Source organism: Sciurus carolinensis, chromosome 15 (assembly GCF_902686445.1).
Source record: "Sciurus carolinensis chromosome 15, mSciCar1.2, whole genome shotgun sequence".
In the NCBI taxonomy this organism is placed as follows: Eukaryota; Metazoa; Chordata; class Mammalia; order Rodentia; family Sciuridae; genus Sciurus; species Sciurus carolinensis.
In genome coordinates, this window is record NC_062227.1 from 55,907,508 (window position 1) to 55,927,282 (window position 19,775).

The following is a 19,775-nucleotide window of genomic DNA, read 5'->3' on the forward strand; positions in this document are numbered from 1 at the left end:
ACAATAAACTCTTTCCAAGTATTTATCTATATATTATTAATTCTGTTTCTTTGGAGAACTCTAACACATACACACCTAAAGCTAAAAAAATAATAAATGAAGGAGTTCAAAAAGAAAATCTGATCAAATGGAAAGAAACATGCCAAGCTTACAGATGAGAAAACTCAATATTAAAGTGCTGATCTCCCCAAACCAATCTGGAAACCAATGTAATTTCAATCAAAATGCTATTACCTCACACCCACTAGAATATAAAATGGTGCAGTCACTTTGTGAAATAATCTGATAGTTTCTCAAATGATTAAACATAGAGTTTCCAAAAGACCTAGCAATTTCACTACTATGTATATACCCAAGAGAGAGGAAAACATATGCCTATACAAAAATGTGTGTGTGGAATGTCTGTAGCAACATTATTCATAATAACCACAAAGTGGAAACAACCCACATGTCCATCAACTGATGGATGGATAAACAATATGGTATATTCATACTATGGGATGTTATCCAGCCATAAAAAAGGAATGAAGTACTGATTCATGTCATAGCATGGATGAATCTTAAAAACATTATGCTAAGTGAAATAAGCCAGACACAATAAGCTTATAGTATATAAAAAGCATAAATTGTACGAGTTTGTTTATATGAAGTGTATAGAATAGGCAAATTCATGAAAACAAAAGTAGATTAGTGGTTTCCAGGGGCCGAGAAAGGAGGAATGGGAATTAACTGATAATGGGTGTGGAGTTTCTTTTGGGGTAATGAAAAAATTCTTGAATTAGTATTGATGGTTGCAAAACTTTGTGAATATATTAAACCCCACTGGATTGTTCACTTTAAGAGTGAATTTATGATAACGTACATTGTAGCACAATTTGTAACAATTTCCATAAAGGGTTTTTTTTGTGGCATATTACATAAATCATAAAACTCATTTACAAATGGGCCAAGAATTGCTAATACAATTTTTGAAAAATAAAGTATTGGAGACACTTACCCTGTTATACATCAAGACTTAAAAGGAAATATGGTAATAAGACTTGTTATTATCACAGAGATAGGCAATTAAGTAAAAAAAGTAACAGCAATCCTAGGAAGCAACTCATACATAGATGTAAACTTGGTGTATGGTGACAACATTACAAATCAGTAGAGAAAGGATAGACTGATAAATTTACCCCCAAATGGAAGGCAATAGATTTACCCCCCAATGAAGTTTAAAACAACAATGGAATACCATTTGACATTCAGATTAGTAAAACAACCATTGTGTCGTTGTTACAGGGGAAAGGAAAGAGAACAGAAAGGAAAGGAGAAGAGCAGAGGGGGATTCATGGTGTTATAGTTTGGATCATAAACGTCCCCCATCCCGACAGTGCTGGAAAGCGGGTGGAAATTTAGAAGGCAAGACCTATTGAAGGAACTAGGTTACCAGGGGTGTTCCCTTGAAGGACATATTGGGACCTCCACGCCTTCCTCTCTGCTTCCTAGACTCAATGAGGCCAACAGCTTTCCCCCTCCACACACTTCCACACTTTGGGGCTTGGTACAGACCCAAAAGCAACAGAGTCAAAAAACCATGGACTGAAACCTCTGAAACTATGAGCCAAAATAAACCTTTCTTCCTTATGTGTTGAGTTTCTCAGGTACTTTGTCACAGCAACAGAAAGCTGACTAAATCAAATGGTATCTATCATGTTTCATTTCTAAAAAGGAAAGGATCCGAATCAAATGCTGCAGAACTGTCAAGATTGATTACTTATGGCTCATGATTAATGGGTAATGGTTACATGATTTCCCTATATATGCTATGTGTTTGAAATAATCCCTAATTTTTAAGCTTTTATAAAAACACTCCTGCAGGAAATATGACAAAATATTAAGAGTGGTTTTCCCAGAGTGGTAGAAGTGTGGGTGGTTTTCATTTTATTTCTAGTTTGCTATATTCTCCCTCCCTCTTTTCTTTTTTCTTTTCTTTTCTTTTCTTTTTTTTTAACAATAAGCAGGTCTTGTTTCACTAAGAAGGGAGAACATTAAAATTATCCAAAAGGTCAACAACCCACTTTCTTACTGCTATCTTGCAAAGAAACCCACATGATAAGGGGAATAAAATGACGATTTCTATAAACTTCACAGCCATGTTTTGCTTTTCATAACACATCCGCCTGCCTGTTTCATAAGTGTGGGGAGCAGGCAAAGTATCATAACAAGTTGTTTGTTCGAGTTACGTGTGGCTAGTTAGTGCTGGAGCTGGGTTGAGAATCAGACTTTTAGGGCCTTTAATCCTGTGCTTTTCGGCTCCACCAGACTAGCTGGTAACAAGCCCCCATAGGTCCCTGGTGTAAACCCACACAGCTGCTCCCCCGCTGCCAGACAGGCCTGAGGTTCATTGGTTAAGCTGGGTGTTTTGAACTTGAATCCTGTTTTCTTACAGGAAAGGCATTACGATAGGCAGCCAGGGCCGGGGGATGACAGGAGTCATCACCGCCGCCCCGACCTCTCGCCAAGCCCTGCCTCCAGCCGCTGGTTTCTGCCAGGGCTACCAGGAGGCTGCAGCAGGTGCCTCCAGGCACCGCCAGCCCACAGCTGGTGACCGTCCTCCCAAACTTGCCTCTTCCATTTCTCCCTGTTTTCACAAAGGCCACGCCGATCCACCTTCAATCCAGAAGCTCTGGGGAGTCACCCTAACTTCATCCCTCTTCCCCTCCAGCCCACAGCGAGCCCACCGCGGTTAACATCCAACCATCCACACTCTGTGGCACCTGCCTCTGATTTAAATCTCAGTGCTGTCATCTTATCTCCATTCTCCTGCGACTGCTGTCGTCCAGGCCACCATCCCCATGCCCCCAAACTCACAACCAAGGGGTGTTTGGCAAAAAGCCAGAGAGGGGGGAGGCCGGTCCAGAACCAGGGCCCTGGCTGTCCTGCGTGTGGTGTTAGCAGTGAGCTCCGGCTCTGGTCCTGGCTGAGAAGCTGTCTGCAGCAGTGTCCTTGCTACCCCCACTCCCATCACAGCCTGTTAGTCACCCACCTTTCCTTTTGCAGGAACTTACTCTGGTGGCCTTGTCATTGTCAACTTGAAGCCAAAGTTATTTGTCCTAATTATGCAAAGAATTTATAACTGGAAAGAGTCACAAGTGAGCAAAACGATGACTTAATTAAAAGAAAGGTTTGAGCTCTAGTCATGAAAAAAATGATTAATTAATAAATACTAAACCAGGACCAGCTGAACTGGCAGAGCGCATACCTGCACAAACCTGAGAAAATACACGTGAATGTCAATGCTGAGCGCCAGTGTTGAATTCTCCCTGTACTCTTAACTAGAAGACAGCAGACTGCAACAGGGTGGCTTCCCCTCTGCAGAAGCCAGCTGTCCCATTACTAGAGGTCAAATCAGGAGGTGCCTCTGTTGGGGATTTTCATTTATCATAGAACTGCAGTCATTTGTGACACTTAGTTTCTTACAGGCAGAACTCAGGCTCTGAGCTCAATGCCCGGCACAGAAGTTGACAGAATGAATCAAACCCGAATCTCTGACTTAAAGACAGAAAGGTTGAAGCCCAGGAAAGTCCAAGAACGGGGGGTTCAATCTGAGGAAGCTGGGATCCTCCTAACCCTCCATCCACACTATTTAATGTATCCAAAGAAAAGTGATCTGCATTGGATACTTTCTTTCCTCTGCACTTGGTGTGATTTTCTAGCCTTAAGTGACCTAAAGTGTCTGCTTAGCACGTCTTCCAGGAAGCAGATAAACAGCACAGAGCAGCTAGGAGGTACACCTTGGTGAGCCTGGACTTTCTTCCCTTGGCACTTAAGGTTGCCATGTTTACAATCAATGAAACCAGACGCCCTTTCAATTCCTATCATCTGCTAAGCAGCTTTAGCGAGCTCTAGCAGCAGGAACCGACAGGGACCTGTTTTCTCTCCCCAAAGGCAAATTTGATTTTGGAAATTTGCTTTTGGAAACCTCTGAGGCATGAGATCCTGGAAATGGACATGGGATGAGGAGGCAGGAGGACAGAAACACAGATGGGATTTGAGGAGGTGGAGCAGGGCAGGGCAGAGGACATACCCAGGGGCAACCTGGCTGAGGGCAAAGCCTGAGGCCACCTTTAGAATTCTCTTCCTGTAAAAATTCCTCCTAAGTCTCCTGAAAAGCACCCAGGCTCTCCATTCCTAGTCTCATTTTTTTCCCCTAAGGAAATGGCCACTAACAGGGTGGCAGGTGCATCCTGAAGTTTACACTAAGATTTTCTGCCCCAGATGAAAGTGTAAAATAAATAGCTATTCTCCTTACATTTTTGAGGATTTACAATTCACAGCTATTCTAGGGAAGTCTAGAACAACTAAAGAGCTGTTTCCCAATGTGCGAAGTGCAAGTTTTATGGCTGCATAATTAATTATCACTCGGCTGCTGAGGACACACCCAAAAACTGGAAAGTGGGGAAAACAAGAAAGGGGTGCTGAGCTCCTCCTGCCTCGCAGCAACTTTGCAGCTTTCTTCAATGGAAGGCAAAGAGCATTCCTTCAAGGGCCTGATTTGTAGACAGACATTTGAGGTTTAGAATGGACAACAGAATTCTGGAACATAGTTTGTAACCACAAAAATAGCTTTTTTTTTTTTTTTTTTTTAATCATCCGCCTTCCTGCCAGGTAGCAGCTCTGTCCTTTCAGGATGAGGGTGTCGGGGCACAGCTGTGGGGCAGGGGAAAAGGAGAAGGCTCAGAGGTGAGGGTGGAGAGAGAGAAACCAGCAAAGATGGCCACACAATCTCCTGTTGTGAGGTGGGTTGTTTTTCCCTCTCCTTTCACCTAGACTGGCCGTGTGGTTTGTTCTGACCCCGAGAATGTGGCACAAGTCACTTACTGGGCTTGAAGTGGCCTTGCAGATTCTGCTTTCACAGAGGCAGGTTCTTGACACTGTGTAAAGAGTCAGGCTGTTCTTCAGTAGAGACACCACAAGAGAGAATGGCCTGGAGGACAAGGGGCAATGAGCAGAGGACCAGCCCCCGTGGAGAAGTACCCCCAGGCTTCCAGCCCAGGGCAGCCTCCACAGCCCAGATGGGAGAGGCGCCATCTTGGATCTTTCAGTCCCAGTTGTGTGTCCCAAGGGGAGGAGAGTCCTGTATTCCTCACCCACATGATAGTGAGGAAATAGTTGCTGTAAGCCACTGTAGTTGGGGATGGTTTACTATGTAGCAAGAGACAACTGAAACTCTACCTAACTCCTCTCTGCCGCCCACTAGTTCCTCACAGGCTGTCCCCTGAGGCACTGCAAAGAGTTTAGGTTTTGATTTTGTTTCTGAGTTTTGTTGTTATTGTTTTAAATTCACCAACTGGCGGATCTTGCTGGGAACAGTGAAAACTGATTTAAGGCTTACAGAGCCCTTAAACAGGCCTGTCAGGAGAACTGGTACGCGGAACTCACTGTCACAGGGGTCACACATACTGAGAGAAAAGAGATCCGCAGCACCAACCCACTCTAGTCGAGAAGGCAGAGCTGGCCCACCCACTCATCGCCTCAGAACACCAGCTGCTGACTGTTCTGTGAGCACACAGGCCCTGTTCCACCTTAAAAAGAAAAATGCCCTAAAAGGAAATCGGGTTCACCCAGTGCCCAGAGGCCTTGCTCCCTCTCTAGTCTGAAGTGACAGGCTGGCAGAACTGGAGCCTGATGCTCCAGGCTCCCTGCCTCCCCTCTGTCATTTTATGGTCAACACAAAAACAGAAACAAGAGAGAGGCCAGCTACTCCACACAAAGCTTCTAGCAAGGCTGTCGTCCCCCCACGCATGGCTGCAGGTGGATCCAGCAAGACGTGGATGCCTCATCACCGTGGATCATGGTCAAGCTGCATGGCAGAGAAGCCCCCAAACAAAGGAAGGCAGGGCCGCATGGGGCCTGGTGCCAGGGCTCTGTCTTCTGCTGGCAGCACCACCTGGCTTTTTTCCCCCCCAGTACCAGGGGTTGAACCCAGGGGTGCTTAACCACTGAGCCACAGCCCCAGCCCTTTTCAATATTTTACTAGAGACAGGGTCTTGCTGAGTTGCTTAGGGCCTCGCTGAGTTGCTGAGGCTGGATTCGAACTCCCGATCCTCCTGCCTCAGCCTCCCGAGCCCCTGGGGTTACAGGCATGCACCACGGTGCCCAGCTCACAGCCTGGCTTTTGTGGGGCCAGAAGCAGACAGGGTCAGCTGCCCCACGAGAACTGCACTTGGTCGCTGCTGAAATGAAGGTACCCTCAGTCCTGAGCCTCAGGCAGCCCCCACTGCAACCGCTACACAGGGGCTGGGCAAAACCAGTCAGTGGGGCCAAGGTCCTGTTCATAGGAGCAGAGCAGGAGGGACCTGCCTCTGTACTAAGCTAGCCATGTACCCTCACCCGGAGGCAGGGTTCAAAAGCCTTGAAGAAAGGGTGAGAGAAGTCCCAAGGCAGTGACTAGGAGCAAAGACAGGCAGGTGGGATCATTCAAAAGGAGTCAAAGCAAGGGAGAGGGGCGCCATGTAAATGAACATTTCACCCATACACAAATGTTTATTGAGTATCTACTATGTGCCAGGGGCCATGCGAGGTGCTGGGAGCAGATTAAGAAATAGGAGACACATTGTTTGACCCAAGGACCTCACCCCACAGTCAGAAAATCATGGGCAAGTGCTCTAGTGCAGGAACAGAGACAGGCGCTTACTAGAGGGTGCTGGGGCTGGCAGTGCCAGAGCAGGGGTGGGTGGAAAACACGTGCGGGTGAGGAGGTGAGAGAGCAGGCAGAGTGACCCAGGAGTGCACGCACCCCGAGGCACCCCGTCACTGGGGCCATTCTGCTCCCTCCCGGGACTCCCAAGTGCTATTCCATCCAGCATCCGTGGCTCCTGGCTATCTTCCCACATTTCCTAAATGTTCCTTCCGCGGAGCTACTAACCTGCTCAAGAGCCTTCGATGGGCAGCCACCACCTAAGAACAGACAGACTCTCCTTACAGAATGAATTCCCTGGCCGCCCAAGCCCCACACAACCTCCCCAGCCCATCTAAACACACCTGGATCAAAAGCTCCCCCAAAGGGACCCTGCCCAATCCCCACCCATGGTCGTCTGCACAACCATGTGACCGGCCCCACCCTCGACCCTGACCACATTTAGGTATATTATCTGCAAAAGGCCTCCATTGCGACATATAAACCCAAACACAGGGGTCTTTATATTCACCTGGTTACACATGTGGAGGACGGCAGTCCCCAACAGAGAGACATCTAGGGAAAGACCCCAAGGCCCACCACCCACGAATTTCCCCATTAGCAACTGAGCCTTGATTTAAGCATCGGCTTTACTAGGTCATGTTCTGTTTAAATTAAAAATACTGGTGTCATGACGGGGCAATTCCAGTTCCAGGTATACATAGCTAACAGAAATGCTTCCAGTCACCCTCTAGAAGACAAGAGGGCTCATGGCAGCGTGGGTGGTAAGGGTCCCAACCTGGAATCATCCCGATGCCCACCGACAGTGAGACGGGTAAATTATGGTACCAAAGCACAATGAAGTGCAGCATGGAAATGAGAAGGCCCAGCTAGAAGGATGCCTGGCAGCGTGGGTGAGTCCCCAGACATGAAGTCACGTGCTACCAGAGAGCGCCACGCATGATTGACACCAAGTTTGTGTAAAGTTCAAACACAAGCCTGACAAAGCTGTGAGGCTAAGAGTGAAACGCGTCCCTTGGGAACATGATAAAGGCCAGAATGGGTCACCCAGGTGGCTTCTGGGTGTGAGACTCTTTGCCACCAGGATCCAGATGCTGGTTCATGACTTTATTCACTGGGTGGAAATTCATTGAGCAACACAACTCCGATATCTGCACTTTTGCTGGGTATGTGATACTTCAATAAAAAGTTTACCTTATAAAGGGAAAATAAGAGAAAGATATGTAGATGGGGGTACACAGAAATTAATGCTTTCTTACATCGGGAAATGCAGATTAGTAAAGCTTTAAGGAAGGGAATCTGGTAATATTTATCAAAACCTTTAAAAACTTCATCTCCTTTGACCTGGTAATTTCAGCTCTAAGAATTTATCTTCAGGAAAAAATGAGGATGCAGTGGTCCCTGTCACAGAATTATTTATAATAGGGAAAATTTGGAAATACCCTAAATGTTGAGCACAGGTATATTTATTGTGCAGCCACTAAAACATGCTTTATAAAATATTTAATGAGAAAATTATGGGAGATCTTAATTTCACCTTTCTACTTTCTGTTTCTTCCAAATTCCCTATAATGAACATGGTTCACTTTTACCATGAGAAAAGAGTAATTCAGAAATAAATCAATGCAAACACCCATGAAGAAATTAATAACTCAATTCAGCATTCATTCCATAAGTATGTATTGAAATCTCTCATTGCCAGGCTTGGGGATGGTAATGAGCAAGACTTAGGGCCTGTGATCAGAACCTTAGTCTAGTCAGACATAAAGTCAAGTATGAATCATTCACAGTTGACACAATGGGAAAAGCAACCAATCTGAAGCCAAAATATATGGATTGTGTCAGCTCTACTACTACTGTTTTTACACATTTAGGGGAGCTTCTCTCTATTCATCAGTTCATTTATCTGTAAAATAAATATAAGAGCTCTCTCGGCTACCTCCCTGTTATGGTTTGGATGTGAGGTATCTCCCAAAAGCTCACATGGAGACAATGCAGGAAGTTTCAGAGGAGAAACGATTGGGTTGTAAGAGTCTTAATCCAATCAGTGAATTAATCCGTGATGGGATTCCTTGAAGTGGTAGGGTGTGGCTGGAGGGGATTGGAATTGGGGCGTGGCTTTGGATTATATATTTTGTATATTTTGTATATTTTTGTATCTGAGAGAGGAGTCTCTCTCTCTGCTTCCTGATCACCATGATGTGAGCTGCTTCCCTCCGCCACCCTCTCCCGCCATGATGTTCAGCCTCACCTTGAGCCCCTAGGAGTGGAGCCAGCCTTCTATGGACTGAAACCTCTGAAACCGTGAGCCCTCAAATAAACCTTTCCTCTATAATTGCACTGGACAGATCATTTAGCCACAGCAGCAAAAAAATGCGGACTAAAACATCCCTTTGACATAGTCAGCTGCAAAGGAGACTCAACTGAGCGTGCTCTCTGGATGCAGGCTGCAAATATCATGACCTGCTTATCACTCGTGTCATAGCAAAAGGGGCACATGACATGCTGTCAGTTCTACTGAGAAACATGGTCCCCCCACCCCTGCCTCCTCCTGCCTCAAGATTATCCCACCCTTCCCTGAGCTCCACTCCAGTGGTGCCAGCATCCATGGTACAGTGACTCATGGTTTGAAGAAGGAGGAAGTTCTTTTTGTCATTGAATTCCAGTGGCATTGCATGGTGTCAGAAAATGTGACCTACAGGATGTTGATGCCCGGCACCTGCTGAGACATCCTTAGTGCCCTCGTCCAAGGTCTGTTTTCATATATGTGGACATGGAAAGATGCTTTAGGTTCCATTTGTAGGGTTAGGGTTGCACGTAGACCCACGCTTGCTGGCGCTTGCTCCCCTTCTGTTCATAGCCTCAGGAGTTCTAGCTCCTTGATCTCTTTCTGAGAGGTGTGTTAGAAACCTATAGCAATTGTGTGTGTGTTCTTTCCTCCTTTCAGTCCTTTCAGTTTCTGCCTCTCTTGTTTGAGGCCATATTGTTAATACATACTGATTCATGACTATGTGTGTCCTTGCGGACTGTCCTTTTGATCCTCTGTATTTATTCTTTTCCTCTTACGCTCAACCAGCTGTCTGGGTGTCTGCCTGGTACATTCTTTCCAACTTATGGAGGGTGCGGCTTTCATTTCATTAAATTATACGTGTGTCTCTTATGAATAGCACATCTCTGGATTATTTTGTCCTTAAAATTAAAAGGATTTCTCTCTTGAATGAAAAATTTAATCTGTTTTGATAAAAGTGTTTTGAGATCCGCATGATATCAGCTCAGTTTCCATTTTCCCATGGGTAAATTTTTGTTTGTTTGTTTGTTTGTCTCTGTTTCTTTCTTGGCCCTTGTAGATTCCTCACACTTCTTTGTGGATTCCCTGGGCTGATGAGTAGAGTGCTTATGCTCATTATTTTACCAAACAAAAACAAAACAATAACAACCACAAAAACCTGCCCTTTGTAACTCCTGGGCGTGGGCCATTGGTTTCCCCCACACAGACCAATATGGACTCCCTCCTTAAGGGAGGGGAACTGACTTCTGACTATGATGATTTTAAAACATAATAAGAAAATAATAGGAAGAACTTTATGGGACTTTAAAACTTTGGAGAGCAATTGGGCAATATAAAAAAGTAATAATAAAGACATGTTTTCTAAGGCCTAGAACTTTATGTGGATATATTTCAAAACTCAAATAAAATAGACAAATTTCTAGAGGAATATAATTTATAAAAATGGGCACTAAAACAAATAATGTTATAATCACTACAGATATTCAATCAGTAATTAAAAACTTCCCACAAAGAAAACAAGACCCCAGAAGGCTTTTCAGGCAAGTTTTATCAGACACAGGATAAAGAAACTATTCCATCTTATATATAATTTTCCTAGAGCATAAGAAAGACTGCTTGGTAACCCATTTTGTAAGACTAATAGAAACTTCAGACCAGGAGAGTCTGTAAAAGGAAAATTACAGGCCAATCTCACTGATGAATAAAGATACAATAAAACTGAAAAATAACTGGTAAACCAAATTCAGACACATATATTTTTAAGAATACATATCATTATCAAATTGAGTTTTTCCAAGAAATTGGAAAAATTGGTTTAGCATTAAGAAATCTTCTAGCATAATTCGTTAGCTCAATGCACTGAAGGAGGCTTGTCATATAATTATCTTAGAGAACCGTGGGGTGGGGATGGGAAGCACCTGATAAAATTTAATTTATTCCTGATTAGACTCCTAGCTAACCATGAACTCAGTGGAACTTTCCTAACCTGGATTCTCAGTGGTGACGCACTGGGAAGGTTCCCTTTCGTACTAGGAACTACACAATGCGGTCTTCCATCCCTGCTTCCATCAACCCTGTACTGAATGTCCCCAGCCAGTACATTAAGGCAAGAAAAAGAAATAAAGGCTAAAAAAAAAAAAAAATTGGAAGGAAGAAATGAAACCATTGTTATTTGAATGTGATACAGTCTTCTGTACAGATCTGAAGAACGCACGGCAGCGGGATGTCATTAATAAGACCAGGAGAACTGCTAGCTAGATTGCAACCACCGGAAGTTTGTGTCCCTCAAAGATGGTAGAAAAATCCTAATCCTGAGGCGCTGGCGTAGGAAGTGGGGCCTCTGGGAGGTGATCAGGCCCTGGGGGTGGACCCCTCAGGAATGGGATTAGCGCCCTCACCAATGGATCTCCATGGAGCTGGTGGCCTCTTCTACCACATGATCACATGAGGACTCAGTCAAGAGGGGACATCCAGGACCAGAGAGTGCTCAGCAGGCACTGTTCTGGCCAGCGCTGTGATGGTGACTGTCAGGCCCCAGAGTCGTGAGAAACAATTTTTTAGAGTTCATAAAACACTCCATTCATAGTATTTTGTTGTATCAGCCTGAACGAACTAAGATAAAGTTCAATGCACTGAACAATTATATTAGTATACCCCTGAGAAAACTAGTATTTTAAAAGCAGATATCACTTGGAATTAGAAGAATAAACATTTATTGAAATCACAAAGTGGAACTGTCAACATCCTAAAGTGACCATTGAGAGAAGTACAAGGTTATACACAATGCAACACCACTTCCCCTCACCAGAGGGTTCCAGGGAGGGATTGGAAAAGTAGAAATGCTCACACACTCCTTTGAAGAGTGTAACTGAGTTTTTAAAAACTTTGGAAAGCAACTGGGGCACAATTGGGCAATATAAAAAATAATAATAAAAACACGTCTTCTAAGACCTAGCAAATTCACTTCTAGGCATGCCCTACGTAGTCTCTCACATTTGTGCTCCAGGAATTGCGTTCAAGGATGCTGATATCAGAGTTGTAATAGCAAAAGAATCACACACAACCTAAATACTCATCTGCAAGAGAATATTTAGATGGTCTATGGAATATTACATAGCAATGAAAAAGAATGAGGCTAATCTGTCTGTACTGAAATGGAAAGACATTACATTAAGAAAAGAAAACCAAGCACCTACAGAAAATAAATACAGTATGATTTTCAAACTGCACAAAACCTAATTATGTATCTACTTATGCATTCTGATAAATATTTACTGAGTACCTATTATGTGCCAGGCATGCTTATAACGATTTTTGCCCACTTAAAGCTTAGAATCTAGGATACGTACATGTGTATGCGCGCACACACACACAGCTTTGGGCCTTATATGAACTGTGTATATGTCTGAGTACAGTCAAATCTTATCAGGGTGCACAGTAACTACGAGAGATACCACTGAAGATGGATAACCTTGCAGACGTTCCTAGAATGAAATACAAGATAGCAATTCAGGTGAATAAACCTGATGGCTAGGTAGTAATATAGATGGGTGCTTTATGAGCTTTGGTTACCTATCGTTGGTAAGGCTCAGCTTCCATACTTGTTAAAGTGGGGGTGACAAGAGTCAAGTCTAGAAGCTTCCTTATAGGGTTGTTGTGTGCCTTCAAAGAGATAACTAATTCAGTGAATCGCGAATGTGGTGCGTTCTCCGTAAATGACAGCCCTTGAGAGTTTACGAAGGAGTCAGTTGAGACATAGGTGGCATCACATCACCCCCAGCCGTACTGTGGGCTCCGGCTAGGGTTGCAGGCTCGGGTGCCCAGACTGCAGGGCCTGGGTCCTCAGGAAATCAGTCCAATCTTGCTTCCCGGAAGGTCCCCACATGACAGGGAGGCTCCCCAGGATCGCCCAGGTTCTGAGGAAACTTGCTCCTGCGGGGAGGGTGAGCCACAGCTTCTGCAGCTGGGAGGGCTTGCCAGAGAGCTCCAGGCGAGGAGGACATGCTCCGCTGCCCCGCTTCTTCCTGAGGGCAGACCCTAAGTGTCCTGGGGACTGAGCAGACTCTTCCCCTGGGGACTGAGACATCTGTAGGAGCATGTGAGGAGGGAATGGGGGACAGCCTGTGCTTCCTTCCCTGGGCAGGCAACAGGGTCTATGACTGGAGAAAGAAAAAGAACGTGCCCGCGTGGACCATTAGCAGCTCTGCCCCACAGGCCAGGTCCCCTGGGCCCCACCCTGCCCTGCTGCAGGATGCAAGGCCTCGTCCACTCACCTCAGGGAGAGGTTGGCTGACCAGACAGCCCTCCCCCTGCTCCCGGAGGACACAGCCAGGACAGCCTGGGCCCCTTCCAAGTCCTCCACACGGGTGCTCTGTGGACAGATGGGCTGAAGGTCAAACACCTGGCCCCAGGCCAAGACGTCAGGCGCTCGTCGCTTCCGGGATTGTGAAAGGAACGGTCTCCAGACCCTCTAGATGGGAGGCGCCTTAAGTAGTAGTTATCACTTTGGAAAGTCGGGAGTTGGGTGCCCGGTGTCCTCTCCTCAGCCCCTGCTCTAGCTTTGTCACCATAAAACTTCCTGCTGTCGAGGTAAAATACGGTGCTCCAGGCTCCGGGCATCTTCAGGAAGAAAGGTGCGTGCTCCTCAGAGGGTCTGCTGGAGATGACTTCACATGCAAACAGGCTTCTCAGCAGTCACAGCTGTATGGCAGTGGGACCCTCCTCTCACCCTGGCTCCTAGGGTTCTGCAGACTCAGAGTCGGGAGAGGAGGCTGGAGCGGGAGGCTGGGAGCTATGGCTCTGGGCGTGAAAAAGAATGTCGGTCCTGTTCCTCTACCCAGCTGGCTTGCGTTCCATGACCCTGTAAAGGAAGCTATGTCCACAGAGATGTTCCTTCCCAGAGGGGCTTAGGGGGCGACAGGCTGGAAGGCAGGCCTGAAAGAAAGCTGCCTGAGAGCCAGGCTGCTGGACCCCATGGGAAACACAAGGCCTCTTCCTTCACCAGGCTGGACAGTGGCTGAGCCTGGTTGTCATGCAAACATCTTAATATTCCTGTGACATTTCAAATTTGGAAAGGGCTTTAAAATAATTTACATCCAGAGACCTATAACTGATCAAGATATTGCCTTTCCCTAACCATGGCCACCGTAGTCACTGGAGTCCGTGGCTTGTGACTAAGGGGGTGTCACTGTGTTGGGGTGGGAGGAGGGAAAATAGCAATTAGGGGGATCTGTCAAGGCTCTGGCTTCTGGGGCAGGGCTTCATCCGTACAGGACACCAGGCCTCTGTTCTCAAAGTCTCTAACGGGAAACTCAACCTCTTAATTTGCTGCCACCCTGTAACATCTGTCGCTGTGCTCACAGTCATACGTGTCCATAATGTCTCCATGAAGCAGGTGATGCTGTCTCATGCTATGGTGGGAAAACTGAGGGACTGAGAGGTAAGCCGCTGGCCCAAGGCCATGCCGCTAGTGAGGACAGGGTCGGCGTGAGACGGGGCCTGCCTGACTCCAGAGCTTTTTGCTATGGCCCTCTGTGCCCCTGACCTCCAAGATGCCCAGACCCCAGAAAGCACCCCAGGAAATGACGCTTAGAGTTAGGCATCTGCGGCCAGAAGGCCCGGTTTTACACCAGAGTCGGTCGCACGGGGCTCTGCTTTCTTCCTGTCACTCTCGCTCCTGCACCTGACCCTGGAGAGGTCAGAAGCAGCAGCCAGCGAGAGGGAAACGGAGGGCAGGGAGCAGAGATGCCACTGTGTCCCTGTGCTGCCACAGACCCCAAGCCTGGGCAGGGCTTGGAGTTGAAAGAGACTAAGGCTTCCTTCTAAACTGAGGCTTGTGTCTCAACTGACCAGCAAGTTCAATAACTGAACACAAAGCCGTTCTTCAACACCTGGGTGAGACCAGGGGAGGTGCCCAAGGTGTGACTCAGGGTCTGGGAGAGCCCGCAGAGGGATATGGAAAATGAGGAAGTGATCAGACGGAAGCTCTTTGATGTCCCCCTTGACCCCAAGTGTGGTTCCTGGCATTAAGCACTCCCATCCACTGCTACTGTGACAGCGGCTACCTTTCTTGTCCCTGGCTCTACAGCAGGCACTGAGCTGACTCAGCCCCGTGCCGGCCAGCTCCACCCATCTCTAACCCCTTGAGCAGGACCTGTGTCCTCCGTGTCACAGCTCCCACGTTAGGGGACCCTCAGCCATCCCTGACCACCGAGTCCGCAAATGCTATAAGCTATTGCCTTCACCAGCTTGAGCTGCTATCACCAACAGCACTCGTGGGGAGCTCGGAACAGAGATCTCTTCCGCAAGTCCTGCAGTCTGGGAGGACCAGGATCAAGGTTCCGGGCCATTCCGCTCCTGCAGGTGTCCTCACATGTGCATGGGGACATTTGTGCCTCTTCCTCTTATCATAAGGACATTTGTCCCGTCTTGAGGGCCCCGTCTTCAGGATCTAACCTGAGCATCATCACCTCCCAGAAGCCTCGCCCCCAAATACCCTCACGTTGGGGATGAGAGTCTCCACACATGAGTTTTGGGGGGACCCAAACTTTCAGTTCTTTAGCAACCGCCAATCATCACTTGGAACTTTCTGATTCCTGTCACTTCCCATCCCACCCGCTTCTCTTTCTGACTCCGTTTCAATTATTGGAGAGGCCTACACACTCCAGGATGGCCCGCACACAGTGAGGAAAGAAACGGCAGGAAAACAAGGGCGAGACTGAACACACGAGTGCGATGGCGGTCAGAGGAGGAGAGCGTGGGAGCGGACGGAATTGCAGCGGGACCCCTCTCCCGTCTCCCCAGGAGGCACGGCGCCAAGTCTCAACATGGGCCAGAACTGAGGCCTGACCCAACTGCCGTCCAGAACTCTGCCGCGCTTCCCACCTTTGGAAACTGAGAGGAAAGACGCTGGGAATCCGGGCTCCTGGCGGCGAGCCTTCCTGGGCGAGGTGCAGGGCCGCTGGGAGAGTCATTAGGAGGACGCAGTCTTGACCTCCCTGGGGAAGGGCCAGCAGCTTGCTCCGTGCTTCAGAATGCGCCGCCCCCTGGGACCCAGGGAGGGGACCTGAGCAGGGGCTTGGAGAGGGACTAGGCAGTCTGCAGGTGCGTGCGCGGATGCCAGCCAGAATCCGGAATTGATCACCTGCAGAGGCACCCGGGCAGATGGGGGAGTTGCAGGGAAGGAGTCACAGCAGCCCAGATAGTCGCTAAATTTAGGTTGGTCCCCAAAGCAGGACTTAATTAAATTAATCCCGCCTCCCCGCCCCCCACCTCCAGGCCCATTCCCAGGAGTCTATTTCTTGCTCGGCTCCCATGATAACATGGGCCTCCAAACACTGATCCTTGACAGGTGCCCCGGGGCAGCTCCTCTGGTGTGGGTGCTGGGGAGGAAATGCAATTCCCAGCTGTCCTTGGTGCCGCTGCAGTGCTGAGTGAAGCCCAGCTGAGCTGAACCTGGCTCTCGACCATCCCTCGTCTCCAAACGAGGCAGGGTCCACATCAGGACTAGTGTTTACTGCCCTGCCCCACCTCCCACTTCCATGCAGCCAAGGCTGGCCTTCCCCAGTCACTACCTGTCTCCTGCAAGGCAGTTGTTCCAGCTGATCTTACTATGGTCCCCAGGGAGTGGCAGGGAAGTCCACAAGGGTTTCACGTGTCTGCCGAGAGTTACGAGTTCCTGAAATTTCGACCCTCCCCTTAGAATCTGTGCACCGCCCTGCTGGGCTCCCTTCTCTGCATTTATATGACTTCATTAGTTGAACAGGTGTCAGGAGCCCTGAGTTCCTCCAGCCGCTGCAGCTTGCAGCAGGACAGGTGTGGAGTGTGTCCCTGGGCATCTCTCCCCTGGCAACACAGGAGAGGGGAGAGCACAGGCCCGGGTGGGGCACCAAGGCGGCCCTCAGAAAGCTCTCCGAGTTGAGCCTGCCTGCAGAAGGACTCCTCACTGGGGGAGGCTGGAAGGGTCTTGGCTCAAAGGCCACCACCACGTGCCCAGGATGCGTTCCAGCTCTCAGGAACCCCTTCTCTCCTTGTCTCCCTTTTACTGTTGTCTAAGGTCTCTGCTTTTGTTTTCCTCTAAGTTTTGGAAAATACTGACGTCATCTGCAAAAAAAAATTAGGTAACACAGGCACGCAGGAGAACATCCAAACAGCAGGAAAGGACAGAGTGACAGAAGCTTCTCGCAGGCAGTGTGGGCCTCTGCCCTCCGCCTGCGGGCATGTGCGGGAGCGCGTTCGGGGCTCTGGTCGCCCCAGCAGCTTGGTTCTCTAGAAGCTGCCCGACGCCTTTCTCCTACATTTTTAATTACACAATATTCCGAAGGCGCTGACAAACAAGCGCCCAACAACCCTCCAGCACCACCATATCTTAACATTATGTTGTCTATACCTTGGGTTTTATTTTTGGAAATACAGTGTTACAGGTCTGCTTCAGGCCCAAGGCTCTCCCTGGTTCCATCCCCCACCCCAGAGAAGCTCTCTCATGATTGGCTGTTTATTGCCCCCAACTTTTCTCCTTGTTGCACTCTCTCTCCAAGCCACCAGTCCCCAAGGAAATACCTTCTGGGCTGGGTCAGGCCACCGTCCCTGACATATGGTGCACACCTGGGGTCTTCCCTGTCGTCTCATGAATGAGGTGCAGTGAGAGAGGGCTTGGTGATGCTGCCTCACTGGGCGTCACGGGGGTTTTAAACCTCATGGACTCCCGAATGGCACTGTCCCCTTCGGTCAGAGGTGATTGCAAGTGGCATACATCACTATGGCATACGTCATTAGTGGGCTAAAAATCAGTGCCCACTAATGTCCCTGCTGGAAGGCAGGAATGTCGACTTCATGAAGCCTCTTTCTGTTTGCATGCTTATTAGAAAGAGCAATCGTGGACTGGGACGCGGTCAGAGGACTGCGCTGGCCTGGCTAGCATGCACAGTGCTGGGTTTGATCCCCAGAACAGAAAGGAAGGAGGAAGGAAGGAAGGAAGGAAGGAAGGAAGGAAGGAAGGAGGAAGGAAGAAAGGAAGGAGGAAGGAAGGAAGGAAGGAGGAAGGAAGGAAGGAAGGAAGGAAGGAAGGAAGGAAGGAAGGAGGAAGGAAGAAAGGAAGGAGGAAGGAAGGAAGGAAGGAAGGAAGGAAGGAAGGAAGGAAGGAAGGAAGGAAGGAGGGAGGGAGGAAGGAAGAAAGGAAGGAGGAAGGAAGGAAGGAAGGAGGAAGGAAGGAAGGAAGGAAGGAAGGAAGGGGAGAGAGAGGACAAATGTCACTGGTGCTGGCTCAGGCTCTCTGCCCGCTCAGACCCTGGGTCCTGTATGAACCAGGTAAGGCCAGTGTCACAAGTCTGAAGGGCAGACCCCAGCATGTCTCCGTGGTCGCTAAGAGTGGGAATTTCAAGGGAAGCGCTGCGCTTGCTGACCGCCCCAAGAGTCCTGTTGTAACTGGAGCTGGCACACGCCTGCCCGCAGCTCTTCCCACGAGGGCACTGCCTCCCTGGTGAGATGGCAGCAGATGCCAGCGTGGAGGGCAGGGGCTCTGGAGGCAGCTCAGCCCACATCCCGACCTGCACCACCACGCGGGGACTCCAGCCCACGGGGACTCGCGGGGTGTGCTTCCCAGGGGCTCGTCGCCACGTCTCCTCCCTGCCGATGGCCCAGACCAACAGCATGCCACACCGCACTCAGCTGACGGCACTCCAAGATGTTGCCAGTCCCATGTTCAACATTACCAAATAAGGCAGCTGAGCCCAGAGCCAGGGAGCCAATGTCGGGGTGCCCAGCAGGCTGGCCCCTGGGTCTCCCAGCAGGACTAGTCTCCCGAAGCAGAACCAGGCCACAGCACACGTGGGCCTGGGGTGGGGGCTCCTTTCCAGTCTCTGGCCCTGTCCTGGCCCTTTACTTGCTGCATCCAAGTCCCTGGGCTCCCAGTGGCTCTGCAGACCCATCACAGAGACCTAGGGCTCTTCTCAGAAGTCACGCAGCGGTGACTGTGTGCTGTGCACTTTGCGTGTCATCTGTTGTCCTACAGTGTCCATAAGGCTCAAAGTGGGCAGTGGTTTCTGAGGCCAGAGAAGCCTTCTCCCCACCCTGCTCAGTCTCGGGGTTCCCCTGAGGCACAGAAGTGAGCGTCCAGTCCCACATGTCTCAAAGACACGCCCCAGCAGTCTTGACTCAGATGGGCAGACAGGGCACAGTCAGAGGGCCAGGGCAGCACGGCAGAGGTCAGGAAAACCAGATGCGGGCCAGTGTCACTTGGCACCTGGGATGAAGGGCAGGGGGAATCAGAGGCCAGCGGAAGACCCTCTGGGGACTGTGATGTGTGACTCTCTCCAAACACGACACTCAGACTCAGGAGGGGAAAGACATGCTTCCCACAATCCCAGGCGAAGAGTCACGCTGTCCTCAAACGCACTGCATCCTGGACCTCAGTGCCCGGCACTGCCAAGGAAGGCTTTGAGCTGCGTGTCCACCATGCCATCTGACCCTCACAGCACCCAGGAGGCAGACGGAAGACGGACATTCTTGGCCTCTTCTTGCATAAACATGAGGAAAGAAGGGAAGTGACAGAGGAGATGAGGAGGCAAGCTGATTCTCAATGCCCAGGAACGGGGGCCAGGGAGCCGTGGCTGGGAGATGCCAGGGCGAAGGGTGTGGACGGAAAGGCTGCCTCTCTCTCTGCAGCGGGAGGCCAGTAGGAATCTGCCCGGTGACAGGGAGGAAGGGGAGGCTCTGGGAGGAGGAGGAATCTTCAGGGAGCGCTGAGGCTAAGGGAGGAGGGGAGGCTACTGGGAGGAAGGAGAGGCCACGGGAAGATGGCAATGC

General features: G+C 49.0%; 1 protein-coding gene across 2 annotated transcripts in view; it reads right to left on the bottom strand.

Annotated features, from left to right (window-relative positions):
• Positions 1-19,775, bottom strand: part of Zbtb7c (zinc finger and BTB domain containing 7C) — a 326,309-nt gene that overhangs the window by 205,748 nt on the left and 100,786 nt on the right. The window lies entirely within an intron of this gene.